Source organism: Monodon monoceros, unplaced genomic scaffold, assembly GCF_005190385.1.
Source record: "Monodon monoceros isolate NGI ecotype Baffin Bay Population unplaced genomic scaffold, NGI_Narwhal_1 Super_Scaffold_20, whole genome shotgun sequence".
In the NCBI taxonomy this organism is placed as follows: Eukaryota; Metazoa; Chordata; class Mammalia; order Artiodactyla; family Monodontidae; genus Monodon; species Monodon monoceros.
The window spans coordinates 18,932,163-18,951,195 of NW_021703777.1; the positions used below are offsets into that span (position 1 = coordinate 18,932,163).

At 37.0% G+C, this 19,033-nt stretch overlaps 1 protein-coding gene and 1 pseudogene across 1 annotated transcript in view; both read left to right on the top strand.

Annotated features, from left to right (window-relative positions):
- Positions 1-1,303: 1,303 nt before the first annotated feature.
- BANK1 (B cell scaffold protein with ankyrin repeats 1) overlaps positions 1,304-19,033 on the top strand; it is a 453,451-nt gene continuing 435,721 nt past the window's right edge. Inside the window, exon 1 of the mRNA XM_029235051.1 lies at positions 1,304-1,322. The gene's annotated coding sequence lies outside the window, so the exon portion shown is untranslated. The remainder of the gene's footprint in view (positions 1,323-19,033) is intronic.
- On the top strand, positions 13,053-13,505 carry LOC114902638 (annotated as a pseudogene).

The window sequence follows — 19,033 nt, forward strand, 5'->3', positions numbered from 1 at the left end:
CTAGTTTTGACAGAGTTGGCCAGTGTTATGAGTTTATTTTAAAGAAAGTTGTGGTTTCCACACACAACTGTTGTCATTGTTCTCTTCCTTCATCATCCTTCCCCCTGCTGCCCGCCCCTGGGTGACTCATCATCCCTTATTGATTTCGTGAATTCTGACTACACCTCCACGTATCGTCCTCTTAGTTAATTCTTTACAATTTAAATCCTTAGAGGGTAACATCTGTTCCCCGCTGGGACCTTGACTATTATGTATTTTTCTGTTTGTCTTGTTTTAGTTTCGCCACATTTTAATGTTTAGATTTTACTTTATATCCATCTATGGGAGTTGTTTAGAGTAGAGGAAAAAGCTCAAAGTGTAATCTTATAATGTCATTTTTTAAATAAAAAAAATTATGTCCTCAGTGATTATTTTGGAACACATATCTATTTAATCAAATGTTTCTCTATGATTTTTTTCCATCTGTCATTCAAGAGACTGAAGTTGAAATTGAAATAAACATATTAAAAATTAGTTACCTTGTCTTTTTTTTTTCAGAAGAAACAAACCAACAAAACTCTCCAATTTCCTTGCAACTTAGGATCGTTTAAAGAATGTTCTACTTATGTTATCCCTTTCTTTGACTCCCACTGCTTCCTTCTGCTCTGGTACAAGCTGGTATCTGATAAGAGGACCCATGGAAATACTCTGAGCCTCGTTGAATAAAGAGATCACACTTGAGTTTGCAGCTTTAGACATTTTGTGATGAGTTTCAGACCTAAAGTTAGACTGATCTTAGGTGTCTGGGTCTGTGGTGAAGGAAATATTTCTGCATTTGATAGAAGATGCTTTGACAGCCCTTCACTTCTTTGCCTTGAAGCAAGAAAAATATTCTTAAAGTAAAGGGAATATTTCTCAGGATCATTGCTATCTGTCAATCAGAAATATGAGGAACTAATGAACAACCCCTAATTTTGACAATTTAATAAGGTGGGAAGTACGCAAAGTCACGACGTAAGACAAACCTGGGTGCAAATCCAACCTGAACAATTTATTTGTTGGAGGAGGTTATCAAGAGGACTTGACCACTGGTTGACCTGCGACCTGGACCCAGGCAATGGGAGGCTCCTTGCCCCCTCCCCATTCTTGGAATGTATGTTCTGTCCCAAATGTTCTTAATGGGAGCCGTTGTCAAGGACGCAGCCTTGAGAGAGCAATGTGTTGTTGAGACCACATGGACGGTATATATGACTGAATCCAGTTAAGGCTGCTATATAAACTTTTAAGACTCTGGTAGGCAGAGGTGAAGATCTACTCGTCTCATGGTGGTGGAGACAAGCCTGGTAAGTAAGTTCCTTGCTTATTAGAACTGCCGCCCAGGAATCTGGAGTGGTTGCCTCTTTCTTCCCTCACTCCTCGTCCTCTGTGTTTGAGGGCCAGTTTGTGAACAGCATTATTTCACCTTTCCCCATCTCCTCTTTTGCAGAGTAATGCCTACCTTCCCCTGCTATGTCATGTAGGAAAGGATTACTAAAGAACATTTTGGCTAAACCTCTTATTTACAGAAGAATTTTATTAAACTAGGCTGAATAGAGCTTCAAAATTCCCTGTATCCTGATTATCTTCAGCCCCGCCTTGTTCCTTGCTACCTGGTAACCTTGAGCAAGTGGCTTAAACTGCATTGTTTCAGTTTCTTCATCTTCTAAAGGAGTTTACATGTACCATGTACCCATTGCCTGGCTCATAGGAGGTACTCAGTAAATTCTTATTATTAAATAAGAATAATAATTATTATGACTATTTTCTTATTAGAGAAAGCACATTTATGAGTGATATTATTGAAACAGGGTAAAGAGGCATTAAGAGATAATATTGAGAAGAAGAAATATTTAGGAAGTAAGAATATGTTGCATTTTGGCTTTAATGTAATTATTTTTTTTCTCTTTTAAGATTTTGTTGTGCTACCTTAACACTGAGTTCACCTGGATAAAACACTTACAAGGTGGTGATTTGCCTGTCCCCCAAATGCCTAGGGATAAGCCTGCACAGGATAGTCAACAAGAGGTGAAGGCCATTTTAACTTGGTGAAATACTGGCATTCTTATGTTCACTCTTTTAGTCCTCTGGATAATAGAGTTATAACATTCATCCACCTCATGAAGGTGTTGACAAAGTACATTAACTTATTTCATTTTAGAAATACATATTAAAATATCTGTTCTTAAAAAATTATTTGTTAAAAGAAAAATCAATCTCTTCTGTTGCAAACAGACAAAAAGATAGATTTTCCTGCATCTCTTGACAGTGATTTTGGGGTTTTCATGAATTTTGAAAGCTTATGAATAAAGAAAAGGGTGTAATCCCAGCAGTGAGTAGGAAGTTTATGATGACATATGGATGGATGTCAGCAAGAATCAAGAACATTCCTGCAGAGATAAGGGGAGGCATTGTGTGGGAGGAGCTCACTCAGCTGTCTCAGGGTGCTGTGGATAGACCATCTTGAGTATCACCGAAGTTCTGGATTCTGCCATATATTTTTCATATACTAACCATGATAAAAAGACCCGTGGGGACTTTAATTTTTAAGTGTCTTTCATTCTGATAAATTAAAACTCCTCCCTTCAAGTAGAAGAGTTTTTGTACTACTATGAATGAGAATAAAAGCAACGGCAGCAAAAATAACAAAAATAATATCAGCTTAATACATTGCCCTCCTGTGCCAGGCCCTAGTCATCTTGTTGAGTGTCTCAGCAAACCTGTGAAGAAGGTATTATTATCCTTATTACGTATGTGGAAATGGGGGCTCAGGAAGTTAAGAAATCTCACCACAGTCACATGGGTTGGAAAGGATAGGACTAGGATTCAAACACAGATTTACCGCTTTTCAAAGCTGATTTTTTTTTTTTTTTTTAATTTTTTTTGCAGTACGCGGGCCTCTCACTGTTGTGGCCTCTCCCGTTGCGGAGCACGGGCTTCGGACGCGCAGGCTCAGCGGCCATGGCTCACGGGCCCAGCCGCTTCGCGGCATGTGGGATCTTTCCGGACCGGGGCATGAACCCGTGTCTACTGCATCAGCAGGCGGATTCTCACCACTGCGCCACCAGGGAAGCCCTCAAAGCTGAATTTTTAATCCCTGTACAATGCCATAAACAACTGGTTTATAGTTTCCATTTCTTCTTAAAACAATAATCTTAAAGTGCTTTTTATAGTTAGCATTCAGGATTGTCTATCAGCAATAAAAATAATGGACATAACACTCATAGATTCTATTGGCTTCAGTTGCTACTCACTGTTAATCCTTTTGGAAATGTTCCAAGAAAATACACCAAGAAAGCCAAGTTGCACAGAAATAACAATAGAATATTGGTTAAATATGATTATAAAGCACTTCTCTTTTATGATAAACAAGTCACATTTTTTAAGATGGTACAAATTATAAACATTTTTGAAAAGAAATTACTTGTTTTTAGTGTTTCCTGAAATATACTTAAGTTTCAAAAATTCTGATACAAACCCCTGAATCTTTAATTAGAAGACAGAAGATATGCTGACATGACATATACAGGTTAAATTATGAATTATCTTTTAATTCTTCCTTGTTTTCCTCTTAGCCCCCAAAACATCCTTTTTTCATACTTTCATTTTAGACTTTAATTTCTAAAATGCTTGGCTGAGACTTTTCTTGATGTATAGAAAAGCAGGTTAATAATGGCAAGATCCTCAGTTTAGAGTCTCAGATATGTCAAGTACATAAAAGCATATGCATGGTGAGTGAGAAGTTTTCATAAATAATTATGGTGTCCTATCAGTCTCAGAAATCCTTCTTAGTTGTAAAAACACTTAAGATTCAGAAAGAACCAAGTTAGTTAATGCATGCTTCACCTATTTAACTCACAAAGACATATGAACAAAGATTATGAACATTGATTCATTCTTAATTGAAAATTTAAACCTAACAGAGAATAGCTTGCTTGATATCTTTTAATTTTACTTTTCAATATTAAGCAAGATCATTATCACCATAACTATGTGTGCAGAATAACATCTCACCCACCTTTAAAGAACTACTTTTCAAAATATTCAGATTTTTTGGCCTATGTCAGTTTTTCTGCTAATATCTCAGAAGAAATGTTCCTTTAGGTAGTTATTTTCTCTTAAAATGCTTTAAAAATGATCTCAATGAGCTTTAACAAGTTTATTTTCGAATGTTGAACCACCTAGTCAACCTACCTCAGAATGCAAGTGAAATAAATTTGAATAGCAGCATGTAAGGCTACCCTTAAAGTAACAGTCTTTAAGGTAAAAATTACATGTTCAAGCTATGTTTTTATTGTTCATGGAGGCCAACAAATTTTATTAGGTGAAAAGAGACAAGACAACAACCCATGCTATGTTATATGCTAATCCATATCCATAGAAAAACTTAGTTACTGGCTAAAAGTGAGGATTGAATATACCAGCTTCAAAAATGACATGTTTTATTGACGATTTTGCCCCAAAATTCTAGGCAAATCATATGCATTTTTTGACAATAATAATTCATGAATGTAAACATGGATATAAAGCAGTGGTTCTCACCTGGGGTCAGTTTAACCCCACAGGAGTCATTTTTGTTGTCATGACTTGGAGACTTCTGTTGGTATCTACTGGGTAGAGGCCAAGGATGCTGCTAAACATCCTCCAGCGCACAGCTCCACACAAAACAGAATTATCCAGTCCAAAATGTCAGTGGTGCCACTGTCACAGTTACTGTGATAGAGCATGAAAAGCATCAATAAGCAGGGATCTAGAGTTCAAAATTCAGTTCGTGTATTTTGGGAGGATTAGAGTATAAGAAGGTATGTAAGAGTAAGGAGGAAGGACAGTAAAGCATTGAATATGCAAACATCATAATCAGAAACTGAATGCAGTGAAAAACTAAACTCAGCCAAGGTATCTGAATAATAGTTATCCAGTTACATAAAAACTAGAGAAAAGAAGGAAAGCATTAATTATACACAAGTATTGCAACTTTAAGGTGATGGGATAATTCAGGGAGAAAAGGAAAGTCTTTTTAATAAAAGTGATTTATTAAAAAGTGATTTAATAAAAATTAGATATCTGTATGAATGAAACTGAATGTAAATACTGACTTCACAGCACCCTCGAAAATTAACTTGAAGTAGATCAGACTTAAGTGGCAACCTAAAACTATAAAAATTCTGGAGGAAAACCTAGGAGAAAATCTTTGTAACTTTGGTATGTGTAGAAGTCTCTTAAATAAAATACAGAAAACAGAAAGCAAAACAGATTTTTTTGTTGTTGTTGTTAAATTCAAGTTCATCAAAAGTAGGAATTTTGCTCTCTGAAAGACATCATTAAAGAAACAAAAGATAAACCACAAGTTGGGAGAAAATACTGACAAAATTTATATCACTGTGTAAACCTTTAAAACAAAAAGGTCAGCGTTTAGTCAGCAAAATTGAGTTTATGTGGGAATAGCAGAGGAATTGCAATTTGGAACATGCATAATAAGGTGAACCACAGGAAAGTCCAAGAACAAAGGAGAGGAGCATTCTTTGATAGAGGAAGGGAGAAAGTTGAGAGGGGCTGGTTTGAATGAAAGTTTATTGAAGGAGATTGAGAGTTGCAGGTTGTGGGGTTGTGGTGGCTTCTCATTGGCTACTTTGCAGCGATTTATCATTGGCTGAGCTGTTGCTGGGCCGGAAGAAAATCTTCCTTCTTTTTGCCGGGGTATGTAAATTAAGTTGTGACACGCAGTACAGGTGTGACGGCTCCCTCTTCACTTTAAATGAGGTTTTCCTTTATTTATTTTCACATTTCCCCTTTTAATTAATATCTTTCCATGAAAACACTGCTAATCAAGAATTGGGTTTTTCATATTTAGTGGTTTGGTCCCTCGGTGTTAGGAAGGACCATTCCTGGTTGTCATGTCCCACATCAGAGGAAAAGTGTACAGACTGGAACTGTTGAAGACACATCTGAGTAACAACTGCCATTTCCCAGTTAAAGTCTGTATCTTTTGAAGGTCATAAGCATTGGAGATCATCTCAAAGCGTTGAGCTAGCATCCCCTTATTGGGTACATCATTTCCATGAGGGTTTGGCAGGCAATAGGTACAAAGCTTAAAAAATAATTACACAAAACAGGATTAAAAGTAATATGACAAATCCAGTTTGTATGATGGTTCTAAACCAGGATCCTAGACTTGAAGGTAGCCAACTGAACAAATTGCAGGACCGTGGATAATCAGGTGAAATTTGTTATAACCAGTGTGCTTGTTCCCTTATCTTGTGTAATTGAATTTCTACTTCTCCAGAGGCATTTATCCACGTACAACAGGTGATATTTACTATTGCATAAATGCCTCCTTGTTCATCAGGTAAGTAATCAAGGTCTATGTAGTTGTCCAAAACTACTTTAGCCAGTGAGTCAAGCGATTGTTTTGGGGCTGCTGTTGCTTTGGCTGTGGCATTGAACAGCTCTCCTAATATTAGGGAAAGATTTCTGATCACATGTTCATTGGCACTTGATCTGATGCAAGGGAGAAAGACTCTCCCTATGGAGGCAAGCCCAGAGTCATGTATGTCTCTGGGTTGTTCTTGTCTGAATCTATGCCTCAGAACTGGAAAGGTAACAGCCATGGAGGCCAGTATAATTTTAAGGGTCTGTAGGTCACACAGGCAGTTTTATTCTGGTTACTCTTACCTTGTGTCCCTTTCTTTCATAAAGCCTGGAGACAAAATTTCTCAAGTTTGGGTGTTAATCAGAGACAGGGAAATGGACCAGGGAGTCTCTAGCATCATGGACAGATCAGTTTTTGATGACAATTCGAGCAGTCTGAAAGGTTATCCCTCCCTCCCCTTAGCAATGGCCTGAGATACAGATGATGACATCTTTCCAGGTCAATGCCAGAGTAAAGGAAAGAAAGGGAAGAAAAAAGTGTTCAATGTTTAGCCAAAGTATGAAGTCTTGATCTAGCATTTTGAGAGGAAGTAGTCTACCTCAATTTCAGATGCTTCTCTTCCTACTCTACTTTATTTGGAGGTCTCCGGCTTCTGTACACGAGGTCAGATGGAGCCTTTTTCAGCTGTAAGATGTGTATCTAAGGTTCAAGTCCCTGAAGTTTGGTTGCTACCTGAGTAGTGAGGAGGACCTAATACGGTCCCTTCCAAGGATATTCAAGAGCAATCTTTGTTCTTAGTGATTGAAATGTTACTTTGGAGATTTGTAACCAGATATTTGAGGAAACTAGAAGAATTCAGGATCTAGTACAGTTTACAGGTAGATAACAAAACCTCAAGTACAATTAACAGGATTAGAATCTAATATAGACAAAGGTGTGAAAATAAGTTTTCTCTCCAAAATTGCCCCCATTTTTATCAAAGATAGTGACAGTAAAACTAATTTATTTTCATTGAACTTGGCCTGTTTATTTACTTAAATGCACCAATAATAGTGATGGGCCAGATAAGCTCTTTTTATGACTGCTTTGTTAGAACTTTTTATAAGGAATCTCAGATTGAGCTCTTAACAACCTCTCAAGACCAGGAAGCCAAGTCCAAGTCCAAGTCTAAGTAGTTCCTTAAAGCTATCTGGTTATATCTGAGTCTATGCATGCCTCTCTCATATGTGATATTCCAGTCAAAGCGTTGGTAATATAGCCAATATTTCTAATTGCCTTGTTACAAGGAGAATAGATTCTTATTAAATTCATGTAAATAACTATATTTTTGTGAAAAGAATGCTCCAAATTTCCAAATTTTGAAGGGATCAGGAAGAGAAAAAAAATGTTTTATCTTTGTCTACATAATGTCTACATAAGTCATAGATAGCTTAAGAGAAAAGTTTTCTTAAACCTGAAAAAAAAACATTAAGAAGCCAGCATTCTTTCAAACAAAAAAATGATAAAAATTATAATCTTCCTCCTCAGTTCATTTAGTCCCATGTAATTAATACTTGTTCTGTTGAATTCAGTTTTTCCATTAGTTCTGGAAATTCTTACTCAGTTCAGTTTTATGATCTGAAAGTTTTCAGAAGCCTATACTTGTCAAAAGTCCTGTCCTTAAATTTCCTTGACATTAAAGTACTTTTGCGGGAATGCTTTTGTAAAAGGGCCAGAATAAAACAATACCTGTCTGTAAATGACAAAAGACTAAAAATGGCAATGGTTAAAGATCTGATGAGAGTTCATTATATGGCAATTGGCAAGGAAATTTGGTTATTTCTGTGACATGCATTTAAGATAGTAACTAAAATTATGACTGATAATGTCACACCAGGACATATCAGAATTTTAGGAATTTTATACAATTTCTAGAACACATATTAGCATTCACCCATTCACCAATGCTTTCTCACAGAAAAATTTCTTGCCATGACACAAAACCTGTACTAATAGAATCAAAGATCTTCAGTTTCTCTGTAAAAGCTCACCAAAGTGGATAAACTTATGTTCGGTATTTAATTTTTCAGTGTTTTACCTTATTTGGAAATCATTCAGATATTCAGTGAATTTAGCTCATGATTTAACTGAACTTAACAAAACTTTAAAAAATGTATTATTATTACTGAGGTAACCTTGGTTTATACCATTATAAAGCTTCATGTTTACAACATTGTATTTCTACTTCTGTGTACTCTATAGTGCGCTCATCACCAAAAATTTAGTTTCCATTTGTCACCATTCAGCTGACCCATTTATCCCCCCGCCAACCCCATCCAGTATTCACTACTCTTCTCTGTATCTACGTGTTTGTCACCATTTGGTTTGTTTTTTTAATTTATTTTGTTTGTTTCTTTGCTTTTTATATTCCACATGAGTGAAAGTCAACAGTATTTGTCTTTCTCCAACTGACTTATTTCTCTTAGCATAATACCATCAAGGTCCATCTATTTTGTTGCAAATGGCAAGATTTCATCCTTTTTATGGCTGAGTAGTATTCCACTGTATATATACCACATCCTTTATCCCTCTTCAGGGCTTCCTGATTTCATTTTAAATGAAATTTTCTTTTTTTTTTTTTTGAGTTTCTCTTTTTTTTTTTTTTTAAACATCTTTATTGGGGTATAATTGCTTTACAATGGTGTGTTAGTTTCTGCTTTATAACAAAGTGAATCAGTTATACATATACATATGTTCCCATATGTCTTCCCTCTTGCGTCTCCCTCCCTCCCACTCTCCCTATCCCACCCCTCCAGGCTGTCACAAAGCACCGAGCTAATATCCCTGTGCCTTGCGGCTGCTTCCCCCTAGCTATCTACCTTACTACGTTTGTTAGTGTGTATATGTCCATGACTCTCTCTCGCCCTGTCAAAGCTCACCCTTCCCCCTCCCCATATCCTCAAGTCCGTTCTCCAGTAGGTCTGCGTCTTTATTCCTGTCTTACCCCTAGGTTCTTCATGACTTTTTCTTTTTTTCTTAGATTCCATATATATGTGTTAGCATACGGTATTTGTCTTTTTCTTTCTGACTTACTTCACTCTGTATGACAGACTCTAGGTCTATCCATCTCATTACAAATAGCTCAATTTCATTTCTTTTTAAGGCTGAGTAATATTCCATTGTATATATGGGCCACATCTTCTTTATCCATTCATCTGACGATGGGCGCTTAGGTTGTTTCCATCTCTGGGCTATTGTAAATAGAGCTGCAATGAACATTTTGGTACATGACTCTTTTTGAATTTTGGTTTTCTCAGGGTATATGCCCAGTAGTGGGATTGCTGGGTCATATGGTAATTCTATTTGTAGTTTTTTAAGGAACCTCCATACTGTTCTCCATAGTGGCTGAACCAATTCACATTCCCACCAGCAGTGCAAGAGTGTTCCCTTTTCTCCACACCCTCTCCAGCATTTATTGTTTCTAGATTTTTTTGATGGTGGCCATTCTGACTGGTGTGAGATGATATCTCATTGTAGTTTTGATTTGCATTTCTCTAATGATTAATGATGTTGAGCATTCTTTCATGTGTTTGTTGGCATTCTGTATATCTTCTTTGGAGAAATGTCTATTTAGGTCTTCTGCCCATTTTTGGATTGGGTTGTTTGTTTTTTTGTTATTGAGCTGCATGAGCTGCTTGTAAATTTTGGAGATTAATCCTTTGTCAGCTGCTTCATTTGCAAATATTTTCTCCCATTCTGAGGGTTGTCTTTTGGTCTTGATTATGGTTTCCTTTGCTGTGCAAAAGCTTTTACGTTTCATTAGGTCCCATTTGTTTATTTTTGTTTTTATTTCCATTCCTCTAGGAGGTGGGTCAGAAAGGATCTTGCTGTGATTTATGTCATAGAGTGTTCTGCCTATGTTTTCCTCTAAGAGTTTGACAGTTTCTGGCCTTACATTTAGGTCTTTAATCCATTTTGAGCTTATTTTTGTGTATGGTGTTAGGGAGTGATCTAATCTCATACTTTTACATGTACCTGTCCAGTTTTCCCAGCACCATTTATTAAAGAGGCTGTCCTTTCTCCAGTACATTCCTGCCACCTTTATCAAAGATAAGGTGTCCATATGTGCGTGGGTTTATCTCTGGGCTTTCTATCCTGTTCCATTGATCTATCTTTCTGTTTTTGTGCCAGTACCATACTGTCTTGATTACTGTAGTTTTGTAGTATAGTCTGAAGTCAGGGAGCCTGATTCCTCCAGCTCCTTTTTTCGTTCTCAAGATTGCTTTGGCTATTCGGGGTCTTTTGTGTTTCCATACAAATTGCGAAATTTTTTGTTCTAGTTCTGTGAAAAATGCCAGTGGTAGTTTGATAGGGATTGCATTGAATCTGTAGATTGCTTTGGGTAGTAGAGTCATTTTCACAATGTTGATTCTTCCAATCCAAGAACATGGTATATCTCTCCATCTATTTGTATCATCTGTAATTTCTTTCATCAGTGTCTTATAATTTTCTGCATAAAGGTCTTTTGTCTCCTTAGGTAGGTTTATTCCTAGATATTTTATTCTTTTTGTTGCAATGGTAAATGGGAGTGTTTTCTTGATTTCACTTTCAGATTTTTCATCATTAGTATATAGGAATGCCAGAGATTTCTGTGCATTAATTTTGTATCCTGCTACTTTACCAACTTCATTGATTAGCTGTAGTAGTTTTCTGGTAGCATCTTTAGGATTCTCTATGTATAGTATCATGTCATCTGCAAACAGTGACAGCTTTACTTCTTCTTTTCCGATTTGGATTCCTTTTATTTCCTTTTCTTCTCTGATTGCTGTGGCTAAAACTTCCAAAACTATGTTGAATAAGAGTGGTGAGAGTGGGCAACCTTGTCTTGTTCCTGATCTTAGTGGAAATGCTTTCAGTTTTTCACCATTGAGGATGATGTTTGCTGTGGGCTTGTCATATATGGCCTTTATTATGTTGAGGAAAGTTCCCTCTATGCCTACTTTCTGCAGGGTTTTTATCATAAATGGGTGTTGAATTTTGTCGAAAGCTTTCTCTGCATCTATTGAGATGATCATATGTTTTTTTCTCCTTCAATTTGTTAATATGGTTTATCACATTGATAGATTAGCGTATATTGAAGAATCCTTGCATTCCTGGAATAAACCCCACTTGATCATGGTGTATGACCCTTTTAATGTGCTGTTGGATTCTGTTTGCTAGTATTTTGTTGAGGATTTTTGCATCTATGTTCATCAGTGATATTGGCCTGTAGTTTTCTTTGTGACATCCTTGTCTGGTTTTGGTATCAAGGTGATGGTGGCCTCGTAGAAGGAATTTGGGAGTGTTCCTCCCTCTGCTATATTTTGGAAGAGTTCGAGAAGGATAGGTGTTAGCTCTTCTCTAAACGTTTGATAGAATTCACCTGTGAAGCCATCTGGTCCTGGGCTTTTGTTTGTTGGAAGATTTTTAATCACAGTTTCAATTTCAGTGCTTGTGTGAAATTTTCTTTTATTCATTTTCACAAGACAAAAATTTATATTCATAATATATGAAAAAGCCTTTTAATTACAGAAAGACTAAAACCTAATTAAAATACTGAGAAAATATTTGAACAGACATGTAATCAAAGTAGAATAACTAGTAAGCACATGAATGAATGTTTAGCATCTGTAGCCATTTGAAGAATTCAACTTAAAACTATAATGAAATAACATTACACATTCATTAGAATGGCTAAAATGAAAAAGGGTGACAATACCAACTGTTGTCAGGATATGGAACAATTGGAATTCTCATATGCTGCTAGTAAAATGTAAAATGGTATAACCACTTTGGAAAACGTGTTAACATTTTCTTAAAAAGTTAAACATATATCTAATGTACAAACCAAGAGAAAGAAAAAGTATATGTCTCTGCAGTGATTCGTATTTGAATATTCATAGCAGCTTTATTTGTAATAGCCCCATACTAGAAACAATTCAAATGTCCATAGACAAAAGAATGGATAACAAGATATAAGATAGCTAAATAATATAATACCACTTAATTAAAAGAAAAAAAAGCTCTTAATATGTGCAACAAAAATGATGTATCTGAAAATAATTATGCTTAGTGAAAGAAGCTAGACAAAAGCAGTGTATACTCTATGATTCAATTTGTATTAAATTCTAGAAAATACAAGTAGACCATATGGACCTAAATAAGTCAGTGGTTGTCTGGTGATACAAGTAGAGGGAAGGATGATTTGAAAACAGGTATGAGGAAAGTTTTGCAGCAATGGAAATGTCTGAAGTAATGATTGTGGGTGAAACTTCATGAGTATGTATGTGTGTGTGTGTATATATATATATATATATATATATATATATACACACACACATACATACATTATCCTGCACAGATGTCAAGTATATAATTTGATATCCATCTGTCTATCTATCTATCTATCTATATCTACTTGTTATCACCAGGCAACCACTGACTTATATATATATCAAATTATATACTTAAAATCTGTGCAGGATAATGTATATACATTCTCTCTCAGTAAAGGAGTAAAATCTAAAAATATGTATTTTATGGAGTAACTATTGACTAATGTGGTAGAAGAGGTGCTGAATAAATGCCCCCAATTCAAACCATAGGACAGAAAATTCTGAAGCACTCCTACATACTGAGAAGTTTGAGGATGCTGGCCCAGGGAGTACATCCACAGCATCTTTCAAGTTTGCTCCAAGCTGGTGTGCTTCCTCCTGGGATGGACCTGACTCATTTACAGGGAATATCTGTCCCAATCCTGGGTCAACCCTTTTACCCTTTACCTGCCACTAGTCACCCTCTCCTAAACCTTCATCCTGGGACACCTCTGCATCTGGCAGTGAGGCAACAGCAGCTACAGTGCTCACTTCCTCCAGGCTTTGGTTCCCAGGCAGCTGCTGTCAGCATTCAGACGATGACTCAGAATGTGCCCAGCCGGTCAGGCCTGCCTCAGGTGCACTCCCAGCTAGAGCACCGCCCCAGCCAGTGGAACAGTTCCCCCGTAGGCCTTGCCAAACGGTGTGGCTCAGATGTGCTACAGCAGCCCCTGCCCTCCATGCCCGCCAAAGTCGTCAGTGTAGATGAACTGGAGTACCGACAGTGAGCAGGGCAGCAGGCTTGCCTAAGCCTGGACCTTATGGTGGCACCCTGGTCAGGACGCTGCTTCCTCATCTCATGTTGGTTTGTGGGCTTTTACTTTGTAGCACTCTGTGCGAAGCTGTTTAAGGGCACCCAGGCACCTGGTGTTGTCTGCATTATGATGGAAAGAACTTATTAACCAATCGAGTGGAGCCTACATGGTCTGAATACAGGATGCAGTGTTGTCAGTCCTGAATACAGGGAAGTCTTTTCTTGTAACACATATGAATGAAGTGTTGGTGTCTTCACCAAGAGGTGGCACCTTAAGAGTTCTGAGGAAGTAAATATATAGACCCTTATGTACAGACCTGTGTATAAACAACTTTTGTACATACATATAGGATAGCTTTTCTGAACTTACACAGCTGTAGATAAAAGTAGCTGATATTAGTTAAGCCTGTGTCAACAGTTTTGATTGTTTTTCACTTGTACATTTGGGACTTTTTCTTTTGGTTGATTAAAGTTGCATATGCTAAGTGTGTGAATGAAAAACAAAAAAGTTGCCTAAAGCATTGGTCAGCTTGACAACATACCCCAATATTGGTTTCCTTCTTTCTCTGTTACATTATTTCCCATCCTCTGCTCTTGTTCCCTGGAATCAGTTTTGGAAATAAACTACTATATGTAAGCCTTTTTCTCATAGGCTGCTTTCTGCTGGCTACTCAAGGTAGGGTATATGTCTTTTCTTCAAAGTCTCTCTGTACTATAAATATGGCTGATGATATAAATGGTGAAGGTCTGGCAGTATATTTCAATACAGAAAGTATTTTTGAGTGATGCCTTCAGGAAAGGAAGAACTGTCTTCTGTAGATTTCTAAATATGTTCAATTGAATTATTCATCTGAAACTTCTCCAACTTTAAGTTGTTCCCCAACTTTACTTTGTGTAAATGTAGCATGTTAAGAGATATATTTCCAGCCCATATGAGTGAAAGGAGTCACTTGAGCTCCTGTGTTAAATGAGAATTTGCAAACTTGCAACCTACTTTAGTGCTAAGCGAAACAGATGTGTTTTGTGCATTTCATTTAAGGATATTAGTTTGCACATTTATTTTTCCAAGGTCAAAACAAATGGGTACTGTGTATCTTTTCATCCAAATAGGAAAATGTTCCCCAGGAAAGCTTTGGTTTGGTTTGTTATTAAGGCATCATTTTAACTTGATAATGGGTACTTCTCATCTACAGCTTGAGACTAGCTTTAGATCTGGAGAATGGAGTCATTTGTGTGCTTGAACCTGCTTGTACCAGTTCCTGAGAGCTAAATATGCCCATCTCTTCTCAACTTTGTGTTCAGTGTCATCACATAGACAGCTTGAAATTGACAATGGTGGGAATATTTACACCACTGAAATTGGCAAATGCTGTATATCAGGGCTTCCTTCATCCCCTTGCCTCCTCAGTTTATCAGGCCATCACTGATAAAACCAGCTAAAAGGCACATGGTACACTGTGACAATCACCCTCAAGTTATTTCCTCCAACTTGTTTCTCACTAAGCTACCTATACAACGTAACCATAATTTTGAGAGAAAAGGGAACAAAGACCTCCTTTAAACCTTTCTTACTTTGCAGTTGAGAGAATGGATGTCTAGAGAGGTTAGTTGATTTACTCATCATCACACAATTGGTTTCAGGGTTGGGGCTAGAATCAGCTTCTTGACTCTAGCTACTTGGTAGGAAAATGATTTTCTAATTATTCAGATTTGCAAGGTGCTCCTACAGTTGTGTGGACTCAACTTGACTGTAGGATCCCAACTAAAGCCTTAAACATATTTAGGTCCAAAACCTGTATTCAACCTATTCATTGTGGAAAATCCTAAACAAGCCTGTTGAGATTTTTTGGTTGTTTGTTTCATTGGCAATTTTAAGCTTTTTGAGAGCAGAAGAGTTCCAAGTTAACGCACTTACATACATATATAGACTCAAATGAAAACTGAAATGCTGCTCCATATATGTCTCTTGGATTTAGTTTTTTTTTTTTTTTTTTTTGCGGTACGTGGGCCTCTCACTGTTGTGGCCTCTCCTGTAGCGGAGCACAGGCTCCGGATGCGCAGGCTCAGCGGCCATGGCTCACGGGCCCAGCCGCTCCGCAGCACGTGGGATCTTCCCAGACCGGGGCACGAACCCGTGTCCCCTGCATCGGCAGGCGGACTCTCAACCACTGCGCCACCAGGGAAGCCCTGATTTAGTTGTTTTTAAACTCGCATGATTTATTGGATCTAATGATAAAAGAGAGCTATGAAGTTGATCTGATTGTTGACCATCTTAATGCTTAAACAAATGATTTAAAAGATATAAAATATCTAAGACCATAAAGACACGTTTGTAAATATATATACAAATAAAGGCAAAATATAAACAAAATACTCTCAGAATCTTGGACTCAGTGCTAAAAGAATTTTGAGAATACCTTTAGTACAACTTAATTAGTGATTTGCAAATTGGTAATTATTGAATTTAATTGAATGTCAGGATATTCTTTAACTTGATGTAGCAACTTTGTTAGCACATTTCAGTGTTTCTAAGTGTTTTACAGACTGTGAGGACTGCTTTCAGTGTGGAATGAGAATGTTAATTCTCATAACAGGTATATGGAAAGCATCTCATTACTTGAGGGAAGGTTTCCTGAAAGGAGTAGTTTGTTCCTCCTCCTTATCTGTGGATGGGTTTGGGAAGTCTGTGTTTCCTACCCTTCCATGGTAAAGTTTTGAGATGCAAATACTTCTAGGTATGTTTTAGGAAGAATACTCACACTGTTCACTGGCTTTACAAAGAATTCTATGAATCCTCTGAAGATAAAGGTAAGGGAAAAGTTAATTCATTTTTATTTGGCATCTACTATGTGCAACACTGTACCATGCATTTAAATACCTGGTTGCATTTTAGTCTTCACAGTTTGAAGAAATAATGTTACCTGGCTCTGATCTGTCTGACTTACCTTCCTGATCTGCTCCAGCAAGTTCTTAGCCTCTTAACCCTCAGAGTTATTGCTAGTGGATTCTAGAGTTAATCGGGTAAATCTATGTATTAGATGGTAAGTAGTTATTTTATTTATTTTACAAATCCTTATTGTTCAGTTTGCTTCCTTGGATTTATCATTGTTTACCCACAGTGTTCTATAGGATATTGCCATTTTCTATCAGGAGCTCCCTTGGGCAAAAACATATATTCACCTAAATAAGTGAAGCATCTATCTGTATATGAAGGTAAAATATTATGCAAACATTTTGTAACTGGCCTATGAAATGAACATGTAGAATTCTATATGAAAATGGCCAGTTTTCCCTTTGAGTGTTCAGATTTTGGATTTCTTTTTGTTAATGGGTGAAATATATGGCTGTAGTTTTCCAACAGTCATTTGAAGGTTTTTGTCTGGACACAAAAATCAGTAAAAACATTTACTGTAGTTTGACTTGAAGTTTTCATCAAGTGAGCTGATGAGAAGGCAGGTGGTTACGATGAAGCAAGACAAGCCTTAGATTGCTACAGGCATGACTCACTATGAAGTACAAGTGAGCAATATATGAAAGCAGCAAAGGATTGAAAGGATGGAATAATTTCATATTTCAACACAAAAGATTGCCTGGGAATTTTTCCTATTCAAAGGGGGAAATATGACCTTCTGTCCTGGCTTATAAACAAATCTATGCAACATTTTTCAGCATGCCTGCTCCGGATGCGCAGGCTCAGCGGCCATGGCTGCATGTCGTTGAAAATGTATCCCACAGCTTCCAGAGAGCCCAGCAAGCTTAAACCTGGCAAATACATTAATCCCTCCCTAGCCATTTGAGAAGAACCTGAGATCCCGAAGTTCTACTCTTGTTACTGAAGCAGTTTTCAAAACCCAACTGAAAGCAGCTGGATTCTTTTACAAGAAAAATAGAAGGTGAACTGAGTGAGCTATGGGCACAGAGGTGGATTTTCATGCTCTTAATATGCCTGAGAAACTGTGAGGCAGAGAGTAGGAATATAAGTACCCGTGGTGAATTGAGTTACATCTTTGAATGTCAGGCCATTGAATTCTTTGTGGTGTTTAAGTCCCTTCATAATGAGTTAGGTCATTAGGGAAATATGCTATCCTAATTACCTTTATAATCTTACTGACCTTTACAGATTTATGGGTGCATCATCTTTATTCTGTAGAAATTTTCATGTGATATGGCATAGGATAGTGTTTCAAGGCAAGGGCTTTGGAGCTAGAAGATCTAAATTCACGTGTGGCTCTACTACTTGCTAGTTGTGACACCTTGGGAAAATTTGGTAACTTGTAATTTCCTTGTGTCCCAGTTTCTTCATGGATAAGATTAGAATTGTAACAGCAATTGCCTTTTTAAGGTTATTTGCCAGGACTGCATGAATTAATGGATGTAAAGTTCCCAGCACAGGACCTTGCATCTAGGAAGCACTCTGCATTTTAGCTCTTGTTAGGAGGCTGTTCTGTTAGTTATAGGAAGAGGCCAGTACTGGGACAAGTCCTGGCATCCTGATTCTGCCAGATGCTGCCCAAGTTGTCAAGGCAATTGACCTCTCTCAATTTAGAATTTTCATCTGGCACAGTGAAGGCAGTGACTGGATATAGCTTATATGACCAATAAGGAAGGGTTTAATGAACTGTAGGATAATAATCACTAACATTTATTGGTTACTGTTTTAAGTGATTTACATACATCAGTTCATTTAATTCTTATAATAACCCTATGAGATAAGGACTATTTTTTCACTTCCCATTTTATAGATGGAGAAATTAAAATACAGAGAGATTAGGTAATTTAACACAAAGCTAGTAAGTGGCAGATCTGGGATTAAGTGGGTTAAAAAATAGTATATATAATATTATCCCATTTTGGGGAAAAGCATTATATATTTAAACTGTATTATAAACTGTATTATATATACAAACTGTATTTTTAATATATAAACTGTATTATATATTTATATATGTGTGTATATATACACACACATATGCATGCACACCATGTCCAAAAGAAAATTAAGAGAGTTTCACATGATATGAATATTTTATTGGGTGAGAAACATATTGCTGGTGAACAGGGAGACTTCAAACCTGAAAGTGGTATGAAGCTCAGAGGCATGATTTTATAGGGTGTCTTATAAAGAAAGAATGAGGAAGTTGTTTAACCTTTACAGTGATGGACTATTACAATGGGGGTTTCGAGACAGAAGAGAATTGGTTAAAAGAGATTATCTTGTACCATGTTAAGAAGACAACTTAGGCTTTATTTATGACTATCAGAGGCATTTATAAGAAATAACCTAAGTTAAATTTCATTTACATTCATGGAATAAACAAGATTAAATTTTACTTATGTGGCTTAACTGGTTTTGTCTGCTCAGGAGTCTTCAAGCCTGTTCTCCTTTATTTTAACAATTCCCTCCTTCTGGTCATTCTCTCAGCGAGCTGTTACTCTTGGATACCACTGTTGAGGTAGTCACTCGGATGGATGGATGGTCATATAGTCACTATTACCAAGGGA